This window comes from Arvicola amphibius, chromosome 1 (genome assembly GCF_903992535.2).
Source record: "Arvicola amphibius chromosome 1, mArvAmp1.2, whole genome shotgun sequence".
NCBI classification, from domain to species: domain Eukaryota; kingdom Metazoa; phylum Chordata; class Mammalia; order Rodentia; family Cricetidae; genus Arvicola; species Arvicola amphibius.
The window spans coordinates 116,281,469-116,287,396 of record NC_052047.1 but is presented as its reverse complement, the minus strand read 5'-3'; positions in this window follow the sequence as shown (position 1 = coordinate 116,287,396).

The window sequence follows — 5,928 nt, the reverse complement described above, 5'->3', positions numbered from 1 at the left end:
ACCATGATGAGATTTTTTTTCCCTTTTCTCTTAAATCTTAAGTTCCCCCCGTGGGGCGGGGGGAACTGAGAGAGCAGAAGGAGGATACGCAGGGACAAGGAAATGACTGGGATCAAGACGCATGCTGTAAAAGACAGAAGAAAAAAATTTAAAAGTTTTAAAGTATGAATAAATAAAATAATTGTTGTGAAAAAATAAAATACTTTGGTATTCATATAATTTTGCCATTTATTAAAGATGAGGGAAATTTGCATACCATGAAAAGAAATGTGCTTGCTTATTCTTTTACATCAAGAATTAAATATTGTTCAATGCTTTCTAATGTGTTTATGTGTGCGCAATTGTGCGTGTTGTGGTGTGCTGTATGGATACCACATGTGCATGTGTGCAGATGTTTGTGCAGGTATACTCAACTGTATGTGTTCATTTGTAGACCAGATGTTGATGTCAATCATCCTCTATAGCTTCCCCCTCCCCATATGTTTTTGAGATAGGGTTTGTCACTGAACCTAGAGCTTGCCGTGTTGACCATATTAGCTGGCCAGCAAACTCCTGAAAGTCTCCTTGTCTCTACCACAATCTTCCATGCTAAGGCTGGAGACACTCACCGCCACACTCAGCCTTTTACATGTGTGCTGAGGATCCACCCTCAGGTCTTCATGCTTTCTCAAAAAGCACATTACCTGATGAGCCATCCTGCCAGGACCTAGGCTGAATATTTAATATTACAGAAATACTGCCTCTTCAATATTTTATTCAGAGTTGATTGATATTTTGATTTTATAATTGTTAATGCTGAGAACATTGCTTTGCACACATAACATAGTACAAATTAACAGAAATATGTTTGGGGCATTATAGAAAGCATAGAAAATTCCATCCTATAATTGGAAGACAAAATATCATTTTAACGACTTTTATAAAAATCAAGTTACTAATTTAAACAGCAGTTTTTAAAAATCAAACATCCTAAATATAATCCAAAGAAATACTGATTGATAACTGTCATGCTAAATAATGTCAATAAGAAAATATTGTCAAGCCCGGCAAGCAGTGGCCTATGCCTTCAATCCCAGCACTCCGGAGACAGAGGCAGGAGAATCTCTGTGAGTTCAAGGCCAGCCTGGTCTACAAGGGCGGGCTCGATAGCTACAGCGAAACCCTGTTTTGAAAATATATATATGTATGTGTGTGTATGAATGTATGTATGTATGAATGTATACATATATAGTCTTGGTTTTCTGTAATTAAAACTTTATGTAATAGAAAATTTTATATGTACAATAAAAAAGACTGAAATACATAACACAAATAGTCACAAATCTGAGCTACATAATTCAGGCAGCAATCATTGGCATTGTGTGGAATGGTAACATGTATGGTACAAAGCATGCATGTTGTATGTTCACAGCCAAGGCTGCACTGAAGCCATATGATACAGCATAGGTGAGCATGATCAGAAACACCTTGGATTCATTACCCATTTGATTTTGAATTTACTTATGGTTGTTGCAGTCAGAACTATTGACTGTTGCAAAAAAAAAAAAAACTTATTTCATGATCCCCACATTCGGTTACACAAACCCCATATCAAGTCAGACCCTATTTATTGTTCAGGAAGTTGTGGGCCAGAGCAGCTCCAGAAGCAGGAAGATCATTTTGGGGGTGTTGATGATGAAGGTGGCAAACAGCAGTGGCTGTGATGGTAAGAAGAAGAGTTTTATTGCGAAAATAGAATCAATAATTGGATGAACCAAAATGAAGAGTGCCCCCGCAAAAAAGTGCAGGGACTGGATGAGTACCCATTTCCAGCTCCAGAGGTGACGTAAATGGAGACACTGTAAGTCAGAAGACATAAAGAGGTCTGGTTCCTGGGAGTCTGCCTAGACTTCAGCCTTACCAGACAGAGTTTGTTGTTATTGTGGAGCACTAGGTGATAGCCAGTTGACCACCACATGTTCTAGTTTAGGGGACATTTTTTGCCTTATATAAAACATACCCACCAGATTTTCCTGAGCCTCTGTTGGTAGCAAATAAAAAAGAAATGTGGACTCATCATAAAATGAAGTAAACTTTAATAAGATTCGGAAATAAACACTACTGATATTCCTTACCATGGGAGGGTTTCTGTTTGTTTACTGGTGATACAGTTCAGAATTACACAGTAGTTTTGAAGTGTTTTTGTTTCTTATGGGGAAGAAAAACAACTGTAAGTTTTGAACACTGAGGGCTGTTTTGCCCTTTAACTTGAAACCCATTCCCTCTTGTAAATAAAGCTGAGTTTCCCATAGCAGTTCAGTCGGCTTTGTAGCCCACATCCAGTGATGTGTAATTATTTCTCAACTAAGGCATTTGCCAATACTGGTACGAGCCGAGCTCTTTCCTTCACGGTGGCTACATAATAAATATTTACTGGAGAAGTGGCGGGATAGGTAGGCAGGCTGATAAATGAAGGTAGTAGGCTGTATTAAAGTCATTTTGGTCTCTTTATAAGCTTGATGTGTACATAGTAATTTATTTTAAAACAACCAAGAGAGAATTAAAAGCTGTCCAGTTTGACTTCATCCATGAGACAGGCAGAATTATTTAGACTGCTGGATTCTCCTTTGTGTCTATCTGCTGTAACTGCTTTATTTAAGAACTGACATGCCATTTTATTCCTGCTAATGCATGGGTTAAATGCATAGGTTTATGGTCTCGCAGCTTGATTTCTTTCCTGTAGTCCCCAGCATAATTGTTCTGAAGTTTCAGAAGCCTGCTTCTGATTATCTGAAACCAACAGGAAGTCTGCCATTAGTCTTGCATGAGGAGACACAGTAGAGCATTTTGATTTTTTTTCACTCCTAAATTTATTCATTACCATTGTGTGACATAATATACCTACCAAATATGAGGGTGTGACTCCAGTGGAGGGCTTATTAGCATTGCCAGTGTCCTTGGTTTGATCCCAGTTTAGGAGAAAAACACTATGCAGTGTGTGGCTGTGAATCTTATGAAATGTAGAACGGATGAAATAGGAACTTAGAAGCTGCTTTTGCTAATAGCATCAACTTCTTACTTGGACCACAGGTGACTGAAAGCAGAATCAAAGTCTGATATCCATGTCTTTATTTTGTGTCTCCTTTGGCTGAAGGCACAGTGTAGTTGGAGTTTTCTTTGGGCCACCAACCAGTTCCCAAATTAAGACGCAAAGACTTATTATTAATTATGAGTGTTTGACCTTAGCTTAGGCTTGTCCCACTAGCTCATTTAACTTAACCTGTTTCTCTTCATCTACATTCTGCACTGGGGATTTTAACTTTCTCTCTCCACGTTCTACTTCCCTGCTTCCTCTGTGTCTGGCTGACTGGTCCCTGGCATCTCTTTTTCTTTCTTCTTTGAGCCTAAATTCCTACTACTACTACTGTCTAGAAGTCCTACCTACACCTACTCCCTTGCTATTGGCCACTTGATTTTTTATTAGACCAATCAGGTGCCTCAGGGGGGCAAGGTGAAACAACAACACATCCATCTTTACATAATTAAACAACAGCACAGAGGTAAGTAACTGTCCTAAACTTGAAGTCACCTGGGTTTCCAGGAAAAACAAATCTTCACAGGACAGAACCACGCGTAGGTGAGGACAATAATCCATTATGGTAACACTATACTCTGGAGCAGAAATGATCATTTATAGGAGGCAGATTGATCTCTTGAAGAGATGAGAGTCAGAAGGACTTCATCAGACCCCCTCGCAGCACAAGAATCAAGTAAGGGATCAACCAGACCACACCCTTGTCCTCTATAAGAACTAACCTACATTTAACCAAATACAGATCAAACTTACTGAAAAATAATTAACTGTATTGAGCACAAACATGTTTTCGTCATACAGGATTTTTTTCCTTGCATAAAATGAAGGTAATCTAGCATGATTTAAAAGTATATAGGATGATAGACATAATTTATATGAAAATATTATCCATATTTTATAATGCATCTGAACATATTCAGATTTTGGTATACAAGGAAGGTCCTGGAATCTAATACCCCATGGATACCATGAGACAGCTGTAATATGTATATAGTGTATGTGTATGTATATATGTAATCACAATTGAAGAAACATTTTAAAAGCTTTAAAAACTAACTAATGAATAAGTAAATGATTCAGTTTCAGTATCTTAAGATAAGCTGCTCATGACAATGCAGAACATCTAAATGCTGTGCATTCGTGTTACTCTAAACAGATGGTCAGGAAAACTGGAACGAATGTTCTGGTTGTTTTCCGATGACACAACTGGGTGAAAAGCAGAAGTGCACAGAAGTTTCACAATGAAACTTCAAACCGCATCAGACTTGTCTCCTGTTTGTTGCATTCCCTCGAACACAACCCAGACTCCCTGAGGTTGGCCAATAGGGCAACGTTTGAGTCAAAACCACACCCTTCCTTCGAGCTTTAGGGGTGCACTTAAATTCTAGAGAAATCAAAAGAATGGTGACTGTTTTCCTCCTGATGAGGTACGCCTGTCACATCCAGTGTTTATTCAAATTCCAAATTTAACACAGCTAATACAATAGGTGGAAGGTTAGGGACTCTGAAAGTTCTATTCCACTCAAAACACTGATGTTGAAGATTTACAAGAGGGCACAAGTTAGAGAGAAGGTATGGCAGAGGGAAAGAACGAGGAAGGACAAGAAGAACAATGGAGTGAACCAATGAGAAATGTATGCGAAGGCCAAAAATTAAGATTAATACAATTTATGGTTATGAGATTTAAAAAAGATCCACATCAGACTTAATCATGTTCTTTTGTCTAAGGTATATTGTATTCTAGATGTTCACCCAAAAGACAATTTTAAGGCACAGAGTTTTACTTTTACTTAAGTACCTGAGAAAGGTATTTAAAAAGAGATGGCTAAGTCAGGCAGTGGTGGCGCAGGCTTTAATCCCAGCACTCAGGAGGCACAGGCAGGTGGATCTCTGTGAGTTCGAGGCCAGCCTAGTCTGCAAGAGCTCTAGCTTCAGGACAGGCTTCAGAGCTACACAGAGAAACCATGTCTCGAAATCCAAAAATCTCAGTGGTTAGAGACACTTGCTGCTCTTTCAGAGAACCCTGGTTCAGTTACCAAACACCTACACCGGGTAATGCGAACACCTGTAACTTCTCCAGGGGCTCCAACACCTTCCCACCTCCACCACAAGCACCCTCACATACATGGTGCACATGAACTCGTGCAGATGCATAACACATAAAAAGTGACCAAATAAATATTTTATAAATATTTTATAAATCTGAGAGAGCAAATAAAAAGCAATGTTGCAGTTAGCTGGGTGGATTCCATTTTACTCCTCTACATTAGCTCTATCTGTAGTTAAACTGGGAAGTAATTTTCATCGCAGTTTCTTAGTCCGGCTATAGATCAGTCACCATTTATTACAGACTTCATTTTAGGTGCAGCGATAAATATCTTGCCGAATTTTATAGAGGAGCACTTATTCCTCAATCCTGTTTTCCCTTCATTGTAGATTGGCATTCATTATAATAACCACTTTACTAAGGCATTGACAGGGTAAAGAAAACACTGCTGAGTTTAGGGTAAGGAATGGGACCCATGACGAAAGCAAGTATCACTGGCGTTCCTTCTTCGACACCTTTCATTTAGATGCTCCAACCTCGAAACATATGTTTTCTGGTCTTCTCTCAGCAAGCCCAGGGTAGGATATGAATCTACAAAGAATGGTCTCCTGAGAATATTAGAAAGTGCAAAAAGGTGAAGGTGAAAATGTCTTTGCTTTTAGTAAACACAAAATTCATACAGTTCATATAGGTGAGGACTAATCTCAACTGTTAACTTGTTTGGGTAGAGACATATCTAGATTAGCAGAACACACCTATGGGTGTGTCAGTGAGGACTTCCAGCCAGCATTAACTAAGAGGGAACACT